Raw genomic sequence first — 18,533 nt, forward strand, 5'->3', positions numbered from 1 at the left:
CACGGGAAAGCCAGACTGCTACTGAAAAAACCCAGGAAGCACGTGTCAGCTGTGAGCTTCCTCTGCCACCAGTGTGACCAGTCAGGTAACCCCCTTCAGGAGTGACTGAGATGTCCATGGCCTTCTCCAAGCAGCCTGCACCATAAGAACACGCACCGCCTAGCTGTCCCTGCCACTAACACCCACTGTCTTCACCCCTCCAAAACCTCTGCTTCCCCACCCCCCAGAACACTGGCTGCCCTAAGGATGGGACATGCCCAGCTCAGGAGACTTACAGCATCCCTAGGGGTCTGGTGCACAGCTCAAGGGTGCCCCCACCCTCCCATGACACAGGAAGAGGACTCCCACCCTCTGGGTTACGCACAGGGGAGCCATGCCACTTCCTGTCCTTGGGTGTTACTGCTGGAATGTGCGTGCATCCTCGGGCAGTGACTTTCTCAGAAAGCGAGTGGGAACTCTTCAGAGGAAAACCCCCAACACGCCCAGGACCTCCTTTGCTTACAATGTTATGCAGACTCCTGTGGGCATTTCCAGATTCCATGAACTTTTTTTTTCATGCAGATATTATCCTGTAGGGAAACAAGCTTTGAGGACAGAAAACAAAATAAAACAAGATAAAAAAAACTGCCACCTAACTTACACTATGTCATTATGCTGAAGCAAAGAAATTAAAAAGTGCCAGTCCCTTCCAGGAACCAGATAAATGAAGCTCATGGTCTGTGAAGTTCCGTCGGCTATTTCCTGAGATGCGAGGGATGGTTCTAATTTTAGAATTATACCTCTAATCACAGGTAGCCAAATAAAATATTCAACGGTGAGACAAAAATAACTGCACTGCCAGTACGACTCTATCTTCCAGTTAAACTCTAAAGCCAGCCGCCAGGAGCAAACGCAGCAGCACCCCACTCCTGTCAGTGGCTTAGTGGAGATGGGGCATTGGCCTTGGAAAACTCGGAGAGGCTGCCACGCTGTGTGTCAGTCCCCGCCTCTCCCCGCACAGCACCCGGCACTGACTGTGCTCCCTAATCTCCGTGACGCCCCTCCACTGGGCCTCCCACGGCAGGGGACTTCCCTGACCCAACGCTCCTCGCAGTATCTTTACCTTCCCCTAAACCATCGCAGTACCTCCCGTCTCGGTTTATAACTTTGTTTTTCACTTAAAAAAAACAAGGACTTGTGTGCAATTTTTAGAGATTATTTAATTGTACGTCTAAAATGGCATTTTCTGTGTAAATTGTGTTACCATCTTGTTCCTGTCCTCAAATTACTTGATGTTTACATTTTTAAAAAGTTCCTTCAACTAAACATTTCAAGGAAAGATGAAGTTCCCCCTTCTCTCCTTTGGTATCTTCACACTCGGCCTCCCAGAGAAGCAAAGATAAACACCAACCGGCCAGTCTCACTTAACTGACTTCCTCAGTCTTTTGAGGTCAGTTCCCTAACTCGAGCCCCTACTTCCCATCTTTTGGGGTTGTCAGTGCATTGTAACCGCAGGAGGAAACAGGACAGACTTGTTTGAAACTGCCCCAGCTCGGCCTGCGCCAACCCCTCCACCACCAGTCTAAGCTGTCCAGTCCACGTGCTGATGGCTCCCCACCGTCCCCTCCCCTCCGGCGTCAGCTCCCCCCCAGTCCTCTGCCCCTGAATACCTAACTAACTGCCAGCTAAACATTCCCCAGGGCCTCGGGGGCGTCTGAGGCTGGGGTCCCCGCCCTGTCCCCCCCCCGGCATGGCTGCCCCAGGCTCTGAGATGTAGCAGTGACCCCGTGGGGAAGCCGCTCCAGCCCAAACCTGTGTCATCTCACACGCCTTCCCTCCCGCACCTTCCGACCTGACTCCAGCTCTATGCCCTGTCCACTCTCCTCATTATCTCCAGTGCTGACTTAGTCTGTCCTGATAGTGCTCACCCAGGTCGGCGCCCAGGCGTTTCTCTGCGGGAGCTCTGCGGGGTCTCCCTTCCAGGGCAGAACTCCCACCCGCCCCTACGCAGCTCGGTGCCTGGCAAAATCTACCAAACCTACATTTGCTGGGTTCACCCCGAGACGTAAATCTTCCCAAAGTCCTTCCTCACTGGGCCAGGAAGTCTCACAAGCAATACCGGGCCTTCCGGAATCTGGCCCCAGCTTGCTTTTCCCTCTAACCTCCACACTCCTCTCTTCTGGGAAGGTCCCTCTTATTTCTTCTGACTTAACAGGAACTCATCCCTTAAAACTACTCTCAAAACTCCTCTTCCCCACTGCCTGTCTGGGCCTCCCAGTCGTCTTGGCGAGCTGAGCCACCGCCCCCGCGAGCCCACCCATCCAGAGCCATTGCTGTGTCCAGTCCCCAGACCCTGCCTGCGGGCTGCTGACTGCGGGCGGGGCCTCTGTCCCCTGCTCACCACCCAGTGCTCCCTGCCGTGTAAGCCTTCGATAAACACTGAAGAATGAATGAATGTGCGGAGTAAACGGTGAGAGCTGAAGACACACGTGATCAAATAAGGCAAAGATCCCAGCTGCTGTAGCAAAAGAAAATAAAGGCCCCCATGCATTTCTCGGGTAAGTTTACGTATTCTGTGGTCCTCACGTTCCATTTTTACATGGAATGTGTTTCTCACATTCCTGAAATAACTTCAATTATTTTGAAAATACCAAGGCCATTGAAATTGGTCCTTCTCTTCTCTGTCGTCTTGGATGTAAAAATGACTGGTGTCTTCACCCAGGGGACAGCGTGCCCCTCTGGGATTCGGTCTGCCCACGCGAACGCGCTCCTGCCCTCCTGAAGCCACTCACGTGCGCTCGTGCTCTCTCTCTCTCTCTCTGCGGCTCCCTCACGCTTTCCCTCCCCTCGGCAACAGGCACTGCTCCTCAGGGTTCCTGCTGCCTCGGAACTGTCAGAGCCAGGTCTTCATCATCTCTGGTGGAAACTATTTTAACAATCTCTCTCCTTCTACGCAGTCTCCTTCATAATCCGCTCTCAATACTACCTGAGCCCTAGCCACAAATCTGACCATGCCTTAAAATCCTCTCCTGTGACAAGAAGTGGTTCGACCTTCGTAGCCTGAGATTCAAGGCCCCATCCGATCTTCCTGACCTCACCCTCCTTGGTGCATTCCAGAATTACACCAGCCAGTGCTGACGACAGATCGCCCGTGGTCAAGCCGGGGTTGGCCACGGCTCCCCAGTTTTGCCCACACTCTTCCTTTGACACTGTCCGCTTGTCAGCTTGAAAAATCCCTCCTCATCCTTCAAGAAGAACCGGTCCAAATAAGTGTCTCCTCTACAAAGCCGGTCAACCTGCCCAATTACTAATCATGATTATTTTCAAGCTTTCCACAACATTTAGTTTATATACCTGGTCTGGCACAAAAAAAAAGAAAGTATCTCTTCTGTAAAATAGGTACTCCTTGGAAAAAGTCTATAAATTATACATCTTTGAATGTTCACTGCCAAAGATACAGCCTAAGGCAAAATGAGTGCTCAAAAAAAAAATGTTTGCTGGACTAAGCTGTCTTCACACATAACAAACTCACAAAGGCAGAAAGCACACCTCATTCACGGCTGCAGTTTTTGAAGCACACGGCACAGCTCCGAGATCCAAACACACCCGTGGGACGAAAGAACGACCCACTATGGGGGCAAATACGCAGGAGAGGCAAATGGACTAACAGGCAAAGTTTTGAGAGCACTCGTATTTCCACAGTGATGTGACCGGTTTCATCATGCATTACTTCTGGCACACGAAGACTAACACGGGCCACTCAGAGTGTGCCGTGGGCCAGGAACTCCGTGGGGGGCCCCCGGGGAGACAAGAGCTGAAACAAGGAAGAGAATTTAGAAACCTGACAAGGGTCAGACATCCCAGAGCACCATCAAGGGGCTCGTCTCTCTGGAAGAGACCACTGGCCGGCTGGGGTCTTGGGAGAAGCGGTAGGTGGGGCCAGCGCTTCGGGCTGGTTGTGGAGCAACAGGATCACGCAGCAGCCCCTGACGGCTTGGAAATGAAAAGGTAAAACAGCTGTCTCTCACCAGAGACGGTCTGGAAAACACTAGCGAAGAGAATAATAAAACTTCCACATACGCAACCAGTTTCTCCACACGTACCTTCCCTAGGTGCTGGCGGTGTTCCTCCCCAGGACCTAAAGCATCACAGATCCTGCTGAAGCCACCTGTGTCCTCCCACACTCCCTGTGACCCCCTTCCCTCCGCAGAGACGGCCTCCAGCACGACCACGGACATAGGCCACCGAGTCCTGCTGGGCAGGCAGGAAGGGTCCTGCTGAGGTTGCGGGCAATGCGTCCTTTCACCAAAGACACAAATAGTTACCCGTGATAAATCTGATGCTATTTTGAAGTCTCTCGTCTATTTAATATTATGTGAAAACCTGCATTGTGTCCCGTGTCTGTGACCTTTCAGCCATGACGGACAGACCTGAGTTCCAAGTAAAGGGACATCTGCCACCTCCACCTTTAGAAGAAAAAAAGCCCTTCTTAAAGGTTCTCAAGCCCACCACTTGAACACAAAAATTAAAGAGCCCGCTGTAAGGGCGTACAGAGGAAAAGATTTCCAACGACGCCCACTGACCAACCAGGCTTCCTAAGAACACTGGGCTGAGGAGACGTAACTAGAGAAGAGGCGTATTCCAAAGCCAGAGGCCACCGCGGAGGCCGCCGGAGAGAGAAGGCGTGCCTGAAGTGGCAGGGGCAGGCAGGCGGGCACCCCACAGCTAGCAGGACGGGCAGCGCAACGCCAACGTGCCTCCTGGAACCGGAGCTCCATCTGCTGCACGGCTGCCAGCTCATTTCCAAAGCACCCACTGCTAATCAAACCTGTTTGGCTGCCTCCCTATCAAAACCTGACAAAACTTTAATTTCAGCCTCATGAGCCCTGCCGCTGCAAATTAACTGAATAAAACTTACAAGCATCAGGCCATGAGATACAGCACTTTCGGAGGCTTTCCCCCGTCCGGTCGGCTAAGCCGCCTGGCGCTGCGGTTCTGCCTGACGTGAGCGCGGAGCCCTGGAAACCTCCCTAATCCACCTCTCTGGGCCTTGCGCCTGCTCCTGGAACCGTGCGAATGCACATCCGGAAAACCGCTCAACCGCAGGTGGGTCTGGGCACTCGGCAATGCTCCTGATACTTCTTGCCATTCGTTTTGTTTGGGCATCTTTGCAGCAGGAGAATCCTCCTCAAAAGGCCGTAGCAACAGCGGATAAAATCCCTGAGGTTATTAGCATGCAACAATGTATCTCGTTTAAGACTGGTATGGTCTAAAGCCAAAGCCAGGAATGAAATCTATTGAAGGTGAAATCACTTATGCTTTGGTTTAATACAGATAATCCCCGAACTGTGTTCTGAACTCGCCCATTTCACAATGCGAGAGCAAGCGTGACCACGATTTGGGAACCGCGAGGGGGGCAGACCTGACTGCTCCTGTGCCTGCCGGCGGAACCGAGCGTGCCAGCTCACCAGCGGCTGCGTGGGCCTCCATCACACTGACAGAGAGAAGACAAAAGACTATTAATTTCTCAATATGAGAGGTCCTAAGACACAGAGGTGACGTCATTCATTCATGATTTCCATGGTTACCAGGAAGAGCTGAAACGCCCCCTCTGTGGCTGGTTTTCATAGCAGAACTGTCACCTCTCCCACTGAGGTCAAGTCCGTGGGCTGCCGTGTTCGCCGGTTCTATCAGCACGCGGGTGCCTGCATATCAGCACGCGGGTGCCTGCAGCCCGTCGGGAGCTGCGGGGGCAGAGGCTGGACTCGGACGACCTGGCTTTGAAACCACCTCTGATGCCGAATGCTAAGGGAGCCCCGTGGGGTTCTCAGCCTCCCTGGAACACTGTTCTCCACGGCCAGGTTCGGAGAGCGACTGTGGCCCAGCAGAAAGTAAGCAAGTGCTGGGCACAGAACAGCCTCTCAGTCGCAAAGCCTTTCAAGAGCAAATACTGTATCTCTCTTTCCCTTGTTTAGAAAGTGAACCAAAAAAAAAAAAAAAAAAAAAACAGAGCCAACATATTCCACTGCCTCTTGCTCTTTAAACATACGGCCTTATACCCAAACCAAGCAAGTTCACGAAGGGTCTTCGTCATGATTTAATCTCAGAAAAGGCCAGTGTATCAGGTGCTTGATGGCTACCACAGTGGCCTTCCCCGCCGTGTCCCTGCCTCCCCGCAAGCGAGAGATGCACAGAGTAAGACCTCACAATAAATGCTCATCTCTTCCCTCTGTAATTCTGGACAGGGCAGTGGGGAAATTAGCTAATTCAAACAAAGTCCGTTAAATAAATAAAATCCCAACACTTGTCTCTTTAGACAAAAAGCAGATGGAAACAATACAGAAGACTGTTAATGCCTTGGCAAACTGATCCCTCTCACAAACGCCATCTACAACAGGCCGCCAGACCTCCAGCTGTGGCCGCACCACGGGGGGACCCACTATGGCAGTTGGCGGTGTATTTAACTCAAGGCCAGGAACCTAAGAGTATTGTTTTAATCTCCCAAATAAATAAACCTAGGAAGGAATTACTGTTTATATCACAGAGCCATAGGTTCAAAGAGCCCCAGTTAAAGAACAAAAAGAAAATGTATGTGTGTATATCCACCTCACTGTGTAACCTCTAAACAATGAAAACTTTTTGAAGTTGTCACCAGGGACGCAGTCAAATCCAAGCTCGGGTAGTTTCTGGAAAATGGAAGTCCAGAGAAGCTGAGTGATGCAGTGGAGGTTAGAACTGACTTTCAGAACTAGCTAGTTTTGCTTCTGATAAGAAACAAAAATCTTCTTGGGCAAAGAAAGACGAGAGAAAATCCTTATACACACGCCCATCCCAGGATTCACTAAGTACCTGCTACAAACCAAACCCTGTGCCAGGTGCTAGAAAATCAACAACAGGGGAAACTAGCCCTTGACCTCAAGCAGCACTCAAGACCAGGGGAGTAACTGACGATCACAATTCAAAGGCGACAGAGCTCAGCCAGAGAGGGACGTGGGCTAGCTGCGAACCCAGGAGTCCCAGGAAACAACCCTAGTTACAACCTCAGCAGAGGGATCATGCCCTCCCATAGTTAAAGCCGTCTAAAGTTGACCCTCTTGTAAAACCCTTGCTTTACTGAGTTCCAGACCTACCTCTAAAGTGTCGTCCCAATGGATTCTGCCATCAAGGTCACAGCCTGCGTTTTAACCCCGATCCTAACCCTACACCTTCGATTAAAAATGCTGCCCACCTGCTCCCCCATGTCCAGGGTCCACCCCCTCCCTTCATTAGTTACCACTTAGCTACTCAAACATCTCTGACACACAAGGATCCGATTTCACTCCCGTTGTCAAAGACCTCCAGTAGTTCCTTCTGGGTACACGGTGAAGCGAACTACCCACCCAGCACAGCTCGGCGCAGCCAGCAAAGCTAATGCTAGTTGCATCCCCCCACCCCACCCCCACCAAGCTGTGCCACTGAGCTCAGTGCTAGTGGCTGCCCCGCCCCGGGCTCTCTCCAGCATCCGCTGCTTTGCAGATGCCCTTCGCCCTCCCTTAGAAGGCCCTTTGCTCTGCGCCTTGCCAGGGCAGTCCTTTCTGGTTCTTCCCCTGCACTATCTTCTGTGCAGCCTCCTCGGGCTCCCGGCAGATTTACAGCTGGGCCCTGTGCTGCTGGAACATTCTGCAGGTCATAAAAACTGTATTCAGTCCTTTGGTGTAATTTTACTTGTCATTTCTCTTCCTAGGAAAGGACCATTTCTTAATCATCGGCCAGAACCCAGCACAGGGCATGACACAAAGAATGTAATTGATAAAAATGCGATGAATGAACTGGGAGAATTACTAATCCATCCTAAATACGAGCATAATAAGGGAAATTATTGCCTACGAGGCTGGTACTGTACCACGCTACAAAGATAAAATTACTCTGAGCCTGGAGAAGAAATACTGTTTCAGTCCTAGACGCAGCTTGCGGGAAGGGTTTTTATAAATGGATTCCTTACCACTCAGCTGCACCGCCCGCCCCGGCTGGCCCCACAGCGGGCTGTCTGCAGTTGCAATTCATTCGAGGTTGGGAGTCAGCTCAAGGGAGCAGAAGACTGGTATCTGACAAACTTACTTTTAACCTTAAGGTCAGGTTTTATTAGGCAAAAAATAAATTCAATATGTCCTAAGAATCAGAGTGGTTTTTTTGTTTTTGTTTTTTTTTAATCTCTCTCTATAGCTGAAACCTCTGTATGGTCAAGAGATCCTTAATGGCCTGTGTGCTTCCAGGAAAGAATTAACCGGCAGGTTCCACCAACAGCCTCAGACATCCAGCCCATCGGAAAAGGAACAGAAGCCTCCAGGTTCTCACTCACCACCACACAGCTGATTCTAGATCTCCCGGTCTCCAAGTTTGTTTGTTTGTTTGTCTGTCTAAACTAAAGTCCTCCAGAGGCTGCCAGAGCATGCCAGGTGGCTGCTCCGGTGGGAAGCAGGGGCCCAGCCTCACTGAGGACCCCACCTGCCATCTGGAGGCCTAGCCTTTAGGAAGAAGCAAGGGCTCAGGAGCGAGCGCTCTGCTTGCAGGCTCCCTGGGCGCCCAGCCCTCATGTCAGGAGGGCAGAATGCTTAGCGTGAAGAGGAGGAGCTGGCCGCCAATGGAGCCCAAGCTGCAGCCACAAGAGGCCACATCCAGGCTACTTTTCGTTCAGTGATGTTCACCGCTCCAGGGCAGATGAACGCTTGGAAGTGGCGGCAGACCCCGGCAACTAGCACATAGAAACTGCCAATCACGTGCCAGTGAGGGAGGGTCCTGGGGCTACAAACGATCAAGTCAATTTCTGTCCTGGCTTGGTCTCTGGCTACATGTGTGGCCTGAGGCACACCAGCAAACCATCTGGGGACTCAACCTCTCCGTCTGTAAGTTAAGGGCCCCCTCAGGTAACCTCTTGGGTCCCTTCCAGCACTAAACTACCATTATTCCACGTTAAGGTTCTGAATTGTGAAAATTAAAATGCTAGCACTTTATATACTTTTCAAATACAGACTTCAGAACCCTTCATTAGGATGTTTCCATTTTCATTTCCCATGAAATAAGTCGCTAAAGCCTCTCACAAGGGGAAACAAACATAAAATGCAACATAAATGACATGAAGCCTTAACGAAGACAGACCCCTACCTGCCCACGGAGTCTGGGCAGAGCATGGTTGTGTGTCAATGCCCGGGGCTTTCATACCTCCCTCGACAGCTCACCGAGAAGTCTCATCCTCAAGAGCAGACAGGCCACATCCTCACGTCTGTCTCAGTGGAGAGAATCCAGGCAGAGCGCCAGGATGCTCCGTAAGGGAGCCCACAGTGCCCAGTTCTACCTCTCCAAGGTCCAGGAAGTTCAATCCCTCCGGTGCTGACTGAGGATCAAGTGCTGTTGAAGGCAACCCACGTGAGCCCAAGTGGCTGAAGAAAGCCACACGGACACGCAAGGGTGCTTGCTTCCCCTGCCACACAACCGGGAAATGCCCGAGGGGACGGAACTCAGCACAGCCTGAAGAATCTTTGCGTTGACTGAGCCCTCTTCTTCTGGATGCCTCTGCTCAAAGGAAGCCTGGTCGAGGTGCGCAGCTGCCACCCCCGTCTGCAGGCTCCTCTGCATCAAGAGGACGGATTTCACTCACGTCGTAATGTCTCCGCAGAGCTCATGACTAAGCTGGACCACGCTTACTTCCGGGCTCCTCTCGACAAGGGCGAGTGCCCAGTGTCCACCGGAAGAGTGGACGTCTCTCTGCACACCCCAGCGAGCCTATGCAACGTCACAGTCACAGTCACAGTCACCATCTGCCGGGACCAATGACAGGTCTCCTTCCCGCGGCACCATGGGTTGTGACAGCACAGTTAGCAACAGGCCTGCTCAGTCTCTGGTTAACCCAAGAACCTGCTTAGGGCAGACCTCCGAGAGCTGTTAATGGTCAGTTAATTTACACGAAGCTCACAGAAATCAGTTCTGGAGAAGTGCTACTCGTATCACAGTAGGCTTAACCTTGCAAAGGACTCTGCTGTTTTACCCTGGGTTGAGCGGGCTGCATTCTCTCCATACGTTTACAGCTGCTAACTGCCTAGTCATTCTGGGACTGAGGCTGCTCTGTATAAGCATCACAACTTACGACTTAATTCCTCAAAAGATAAGATAAATTACCAGGCAGAAAGAGGAGTCAACTCCTACTTTCTTGTTGCCAATATTTGAGCTGTTTCCCCTAGGATTTCTACTGAATAGTGTAAAAAAAATGTTCAATATTTGTCCAATTTGGAAAAAAAATGTAAAGTGGCCAAATGTTCTAACAAATTTATGTTAAATGTTTGGTTCTATTATGATTATATCTGGATTACTTTGATTTCCCCAAACCAATTCTTTACCCGAGTCGCCTAAGTTAGCTTAGTAGTTGGGTTTCTGTAAGAGAAGGAAAGGACAATGCACACTGATTGTCACCAAACATGGGGTCAGATCGAGAGGGTAGTTCTTCTTCCTTCACGTGTTGCATCAGACAAGACAACTAAAAAAAATTTCTCCTTGTGAATTACGTGTGCTTCGAACTCTCACGCTTTGGGAAGTCATATTTTGTTTCTTTTGGCATCAAAAGACAAAAAACAAAGAAAATGAAAAGATGGATATACTAATGTGCTTTTGCAAATATACCCACAAAAGAAACTATTTCATTTAATGCTATCTTGGAGAGTAGCAAGGCTTCGGTAATACATTTTTTACAGAAATAATTCTGCGTCTTAAAGCACAGGGAAAGGCACTAATGAAGACCAAACTTTTTCACAGCCTTATCGTAGAAAAAAATTGAATGAAAAAGAAACAATCCTATTTTTCATTAGAATTGTTGCTAAAGAAACTACCTATCTTGCCATTTGAGGCTGAGAATGGCTCTCCACATGTTAAACACAATAAAACCCACCATCAATCTGAAAAATGATATAAACAAACAGCAAATTCTATTTAGGTGGCTACAAACTAGATAAATTCATAAATAGTGCCTCTTGGGAGATAAAGTCGGTCTCGGTAGAAAGGAATGCTTGAAGTATTTTTCTTTCACTCTTTGAGGGTTTGTTGATAGATGATAAAATACGGAACTTCGTTTCACCGAGAAATCTGGGGTACACAGAGGCACCAGACGGTGCTGTTCTGCTTGCGTTAAAATGGTACAGGAGTGGAGGAGAGCGTCTCTGGCTCCTAGACGTCTTCAGACGGAAGCCACAGCGTGTTACGCGTGATCATAATCGTGGTTTCCCGCTGCACGGACAGTGAGTGCCCTGAGGACAAGGGGCCGCTGCTTCTCCCTCAGCCTGTGCCCTCAGCATCCTCGGGGCCACGAGTGGCACACACAGAGACCTGAAGCGCAGCAACTCATGACCTCAGACCGGAACCTTTTTAAAAGGAGGGCGTGGGGACAGACCTGTCAGCTTAGAAGCGCGCACCTCATCCGGCTCTTTTCCGGACTGCGTGCCCAGTGCGGAGTCCCCACCAGCAGGCACGGATGGGGCCGCCCCTTCCCTCTCCCTGCACACCTATCAGGACCCACAAAGGAGGAGAAGCCCGCCAGGCGGCACAGTGATGGCTTTTCTTGGGGACGCTGGGCAGTTTCTCATGGTGGGACCTACAACTTAAACTCACACCGCTAACGGCAGAACTCTGAGGACAAAAGGGGGCAAGGCACTCAGGTCACACAGGCTCTGACAGGGGTGGCTCACGGATGCAGACAGAGACACTTTAGCTCCAGCAAGATGGAGTAATAGGGATCGGATTTAGCCTTCCACTTACAACAACCAAAAACCTGGACGAAACATATGAAAAAATGCTTTTTGTGCCACTAAACATCAGGAAACCAAGCCCAGTGGTCACTGGGATATGGAAAAGAACAAGAAGACTGCCCCAGTTGAATGAGGTAGAAGGGTTTCCAGAGCACGCACCAGGAGCGGAAAGACAGGTGAAGCCTGGTGGCTTCCATGAAGTTGAGAGAACCAGGGGACCAAGAGAGCACAGTACATGGTTAGAAGCCCAGAGAGCAAAGAATGCACAGAGAGGGGACTCTCAGAATCTGCCACTGGCCACCCTTACATACTCAACAGAGGACCTCATTAGCGCATGCTCCTGAGGACAGAATGCGGGTCTGAAGTCACAGGAGCAGATGCTCAGACAAGGACAGAATGGTCCCTGTTCCCATCGGCCAGAGCAGAAGACCTCACAGGGCTTTGAATGGAGGACTCAGAGAGTCTCGCTGCAGTACCTTATCCTAGACTAAGTACCGCTCTGGTCCCACCTAGCAAATCTGAAAAGCAAGACTCCCCCAAATCAAACTGTTTCTAAGGAACTTAACTATGTTTCATGGGGGGAAAAAAGCTCAAGAATAATTGTAGGGAACCAGAAAATATCCACAACCCCAAAATGATAAAAATAACACTGTCTAGTACTCAACCAAACATCATTGGGCGTAAACAAAAGTGGAAAAATACAATCCCTGAGAGAAAAATCAGTCAGTTGGAACTGACCCAGAACTGACACAGTTGCGGGAATGAACAAACAAGGATGTTAAGAGTTGTTATCATTGCATTCCCTACGTTCAACAAGTCAGAGACAGAAAAGATACAAAAAAGACCCAAACCAAACTTGCAGAGATGAAAACCACACAGCTGAGATGGAAGGGCTGTGGATGGGATTTGCGGCAGATAAGATGGTGCAGAAGAAAGATCAGTGAACTTGAAGGCACAGCGATGGAAAATACCAGAAAGAAAACAGGCAGAAAAAATAATTTTATATAAAGGGAAAAGAGTATCAGCATCAGAGTATCAACTTCAAGAAGGAAGACACACCTGAGGAGAAGGAGCAGTACGGTTTGGGCACATCTTCACTGGACAACTGTCCCATAACGTGCCCAGGAAGGGGGCTGGGGTCCTAGATGACCCCAGAGGTCACTGTTTCTGGATGAAGTCACGCCTGTGACTGCTGCACAATTAGCAGGTATCAAATAGCACCTACCGCTCGGGAGAGGGTGAAAAGGTCTATAAAGGCAGACAGACCAGACGAGCCTCTGTGTGCTGTGAGTGAGAGCTATACTGTGATCCTTCGTGTAAAGCACCTTCAGATTACCGCACACCCATGCACACACCCACATCCACCCCCACCCCCCAAACACTTTCTGCTAAACCCGAGGCCATGCCGTACATCCTTCCCTGAGAGTGCAGCTGACGCTTACCTTCTCACTTTGTAAATCACACTGGGGCCATTTGTTTCGCTGCTTCTCTTATCAAGCGGGGCTATAACAAAGAAGTCAAGAGGTTAAATGTGACTCGATATAAAACAGCACACCTCACGGGTTCGGAGCAGGACTGCCGCCTCATCGCCGGCTCCCCTGCTGAGGAAGGTGTCGTACACCTTTACGGCGCTTCTCTCCACTTGTGAACCCGTGCAAGGGAGCGCTAGTTGCCTGCTGTGCTCCGAACACTGTCCTCGGCCTTAAACACGGAGTCCATAAGAGCACCACACTGGCTTCCAGAGAGGAGCCCCTGGCTGTGCTGCTGCACTGTCCTTAATCACAGAGAGAGAAACAGAGGCCACCGATGAGACGCGGAACAGACGCCACGTACAGCAGACGAGGCGAGTCGGCCGGGCCCCTCAGTGGGACCTAGGCCAGCCTCTGCAGCCAGGTGATACTGCTTCAGTTAGTGAGGTAACACATTCTCAGAGGTCAAGGGCAGAGAACCGACCAGCCTGCTAGGACGCCATTCCTTTCAATGAACAGTGAGGAAAAAAAAAAAATTAAACGGGTAATATTTTAAAAATCAAACAACAAAAATCAAGACCACTAACCGACTCTAAAACCAAAAGTCGGTCAAAGGGCCTTAATATTCCTTTGTTTCAACAAGAGAGGAAATGATTTTCCTTAGAAACTCGAACTCCGATGGGTAAACACACTGAAATAAACAGCGCCCGCCCGCTGCAGCATCTGGTTTTCCGTAAACACTGGCCTCACCGAAAGCTGCACCGCATTAAGGAACCCACTCCACGTTTGCTGCTCAGATCTTAGGAGGACAACGCAACCCACAAGTATTACAATTCAACATCTTGGCAACATCTGGAAAACTAAGCTAAAACTGACAAGTAGAAATCCAAATCACGTTATTTTAATTTTTTCTAGTGATTCTTCAGTTTAAACACATAAAAGATACTGTTTTCAATTTTCATTTCCTTTTAATCTATTTAGATTGTACAACCGCTTCCATCAGAAGGAAACAAGCCAGGATGTTGGCTTTCCAACCGGCTTCTCTGCTGCCCCCTTCTGCCTGAAAAGGGCATAGGAAGCAGGTTCCTTTGATGTCAAAAATATCTCAAAGCCAGGTTAACAGAATGCAAAATCCAGATTGGCACTGAGACTTCATTGTCTCGTTTTTTAAAAGCAGTTTTGCACGTGGTCACAGAAATCTTTTCATGCGCATCCTGCAACCTGATCCACGTGTCAGGCTGTGCAAACCCACTGATGACCAGGGAAGTCCCCCCCACCCCCAACTTACTCTGCTGAGCAGGAAGCAACTCAGAAATCCATTGTGTCCTGTATGCAGCCACAGGTCTTTCACGTTTATAGCAAAAACATCGCTGCTTTAAAAATCGGGCTCCTTTGCTCTAAGCCTCTGCAAGCCAATGGTGATAATGTGATGATCATAGATGTATTCATCTAGCTCACTGCCCTCCCAGTGTAGCACAGACACAATAAATCCCTAGAGGAGAGTCACAGTAACTGTGACCCTGATAATGAACTTTTACAGAACAGGGAGTACAAGAACAGTATATTATCAGTAACCAAGTACATAAGCCCAAAGCACTACAAAATTCTGCAAACAATCACCGGCAATATACAATAGGGGGAAATTTTAAGGGAACGAAGCAGCTGAGCTGAACTCTGCCTTCTAGTTTATTTTTCCAAAAGGCAAACATTAGACAAAAAGAAAAAGAAAAAAGAAGACACTGTCAGTGAATGCTACCTTGAAGGCCAAAGAGCAACACGTATCTTAAAAGCAAATGGGCTTTTTTTTTCCCCAAGTAGAGGGTCCTCCAAAAAATTAAGTCACAGAAGCTCCTTTCAACTCCATCCTGCATCTCCAACGCCCTGGGGACTCGAGACACCCAGGAAGCCTCCATTAAATCCCATCGGGGAGCTATTCACGCAGGTATCCGGTGGGATCATGTGGGATACGGCCCACCTTCACCCCGTGATCAAGCCAGGCTGGCTGCGCCTATCACTTACGCCTCCTGAAGACTGTCAGGGATGGGAAACACTAAACAAAGAAACAAAATGCAGCCGCCTTCTGTTAATTTCATGCTGGTTTCAAACCCACTCTCTCCCACCCCCTGCAGATCCTCCATCCTCTGCCAGGGAAATCTTGTAAATCCAAATCTAATGACATTTCTCCAGGTGACAGAGAACACCTGTCCTCCTGTTTTTTTCCTCGGGAAGACACCTTTCCTTTTTAAAAAGTGTATGGTAAACAAGTTTTGTATGAAACTTCCGGGGAGCCTACATACAGGCCTGAGGTCTGCATCCTCTTTGGCTTTTCTACTTTTCTCCCTTCGTCCTCAACTCGGAAATACGGGCTGACGCTCCGACAGCCACGGTGACCCATGCGGTACCTTAATGATAAAAGCTGGGCTCAGCGCAGCTAATAGACCAAGTGAGCAAAACCTCCGAGGTGTTTACGGCTGCTGGTCCAGCCCTGGAACACTTACCCCCAGGCTTCCTTTACATGGAAGTGTAAGCTCTCAGGTGTGCGCCTGTGTGGCTGGCTCTCTGTTTCTTGCTGCTGAACTTGGGTTCTACGTGATGCACTCACCCTGGGCGACTCCGCATCGCCCATCGGACGCCTCAAACCCTGCCTGCCTTTCCGGTCTCGCCTCCCGTCATACACTGTGCCCCTTCTCCTGAGAATGCTATTTCCCACCATGCCCCACAGTTCCACAGATCAGGGCCCTCTGTCTGAAACCAGACCTGGACCCTCCCACTACCAGTCTCTAAACTCCTAGTCCCTTGTCCCAAACTCAAGGGCATTCTGTGTGGCCTTCACAGGCCCTCTCTTCCCCAAGTGGGGGTCTTCTCTCTCTCTCCCCACACCAGCAATCCCGTTCACGGCTCTACTTACTGGATTCCAACCATCTGTCTTATGCAAACCCCTGCTCTTGAGAGCCCATCTCTATTTCCTTGGCGTTTGTCTTAGTGCCTGGCTCATGTCCTGAACTGAAGGGCCAATATTCTGATTTATAAATGATGGGTCACAGGCCAGCAGCCTGAATGTGGCTTGTCCCGTGAATTCATCCCCTTCAACCCAACCTCCCCGTTCCACACGCCTCCACAACACCGTGCACCCCACAGAACAATGCGCTGAGGCTGGCTGCTTCCTTCCACACTCGCCTCTCCTGCCGGCCTGGGGTCCGGAAGGGCAGATGACCACGGATTCTGAAACCCCTCCCACTGTTCCAAGGACAACTGCTTTCCTAATTATTGATCAGGTTAAGTGTAATCTTTTAGAAATGAAACAGCACAAAATTCATTTAAGTACCCCTGTTAAAATAAATAGAGATTGACCTTAATACCATGCACTTTTTGGTCTCAATATTCAATTTTCAGCTTATTCCAAGACAAATAACATTATTGGTTATTTTTCTTTCATGTCTTAAAATTAATAGCAGCTAATACCAGACTCTCTTGATGCAGGACAGAGACTTGCCCCATTGGACAGCAACGACAGGATGACTGTGGCAGGAAGTGGGGGGACTGTGTTCTGCTCCCGAAACGGCCCTAAAATGAGTGATGACATTCCGGGGCAGAGAACATGGTGTCAGTGATGGCGTCCGGGACCAGCACCCATGACAGGAGCGCAACGACACAACAAAGGGACCGACCTCCAGATTCCTAATGAAACAAAACACTACGCGCTCATTAAGAGTTTCCGTGCTGAGAATAAAGCCCCAGTTAATACAAGACCCATGTTCTCTCTTACAGTAAAGTATCCCCCTTCCGATGCGCCACAGTGCTATTTCCAATTTCCAGTGAAAAATCCCCTTTCATTCTCTCAATTTTTAAAAATAAACCTACTTTGTAGAATGCTTGGGAAGGAAAGACAAAAACCACAGAAAGAAAGAAAAGAAAAAGAGTTTTCAGTATTTTATGGAGTCGAGTAGACACAGTATCAAGACTATTTATGAATACGTGTTCGTCACAGCTGCATGGGTCCGCACGCCTAAGAAAGGATATTCTTATGTGACAGTACCAGGGACTTCGCTCCTTGCCGCCAAATGATAATTCGCTAAGGCTCCAAACTCCTCTCCCATATTTCAAAAACAGTTCACTAAATATTAATCCTGTTATATGTTAATGAAACATCCCCAGTTGCCAAGTAATTTTCAAAAATGCACCAACTCACTATAGAAAAAAATCAAGTACTTGACTAAAACACCATGTCTCCTTTAACTGTCCGCTGAACTTTCCGCTGAACTCCAGGGGGTTACTCTCACAACCTCACAGCGCGGCTGGGGCTGGGGCAGTGCGCGTGGTGGCGAGGCCACACTCCCCGACGTCCCCACCGAGGGAGTCAGGCCCACACACCCCATGCTATGCAGGGCCATTTTCACATCTGCACCGAAAACCAGTGTGGAGTACAGCGATTATTAACTTCAGGCGGACCCTGAGGTTCCCAAAGGAAGCGTAATTTTAAATCTACAGATCATGGAATTTATTCACAAGAAGTTTCTGTGAAGGGAAAACACATTTTGAGTTTTTTGACTTTCACTCTGATTTCCAAGGAACATCATCTAACACTTGGGGAAGTACAACGAGAGGGAAAGGTTAAGGGGGAGACAAGGGCTGTCCTTTACGATGAATTCCCCGCCTGTTCGCTCACCCAAGACTGGGCAATGCCAGTCGGCGATGGCGTTCCAAGCCACAGCAGTCTGCAGTTTAGGAGGAGCGGGGCACGGGTCAGATGGCAGCTGGAGCTGACTGTTCAAAGCAACCCAGAACTAAAGAGGGCTCCCCAGTGCAGGCGCTTGAGGGCCGAGACAGGGAGGGGCCACCAGAGGGGACAGCCGAAGTCGTTCTGTGCTGCAAAACAACCCACTTCCTAATGGGAGCAATCCTGGGTTTGCATCTCTGTACTTTTGGTCCCAATCAAACTGAAGCCTGTTTTTTAAAAATTGAAGCTATTAAAAATTGTATTACATGCTTTTATTGTTTTTAAATAGGTAGTATACTAAGTCCAAAAGACTTACTTAAGCCATCACACGGAAATGCATGCTCTCCAATTTTCCCACTTGTTTTTCTGAAAAATGTTCTATGTCAGGCAAGCATCAAAGCAGCTACCAAAGCAGCTGCAGCCCCGGCAGCAAAGGTCGGGACGTGCTCCCCGCGCTGCAGATGGCTCTTCTTCCCGCCAGAGCTGCCCGCAGGCCACCTCCGCCGTCCCCGTCACTGTCCCCGTCCCTCTGTTCATCTGCAGGCAGGTTCCGTTTTCTTTCGTTTTAATTCCTTCCATGTAAGATCCCCTTCAGAATGA

The 18,533-nt window shown here is 49.5% G+C and overlaps 1 protein-coding gene across 1 annotated transcript in view; it reads right to left on the reverse strand.

Annotated features, from left to right (window-relative positions):
- The window catches only part of SMYD3 (SET and MYND domain containing 3), a 446,130-nt gene that overhangs the window by 218,505 nt on the left and 209,092 nt on the right, over positions 1-18,533 (reverse strand). The gene's annotated exons all lie outside the window — the stretch shown is intronic.

The sequence above is a fragment of the Phyllostomus discolor genome, chromosome 15 (assembly GCF_004126475.2).
Source record: "Phyllostomus discolor isolate MPI-MPIP mPhyDis1 chromosome 15, mPhyDis1.pri.v3, whole genome shotgun sequence".
NCBI lineage: Eukaryota > Metazoa > Chordata > Mammalia > Chiroptera > Phyllostomidae > Phyllostomus > Phyllostomus discolor.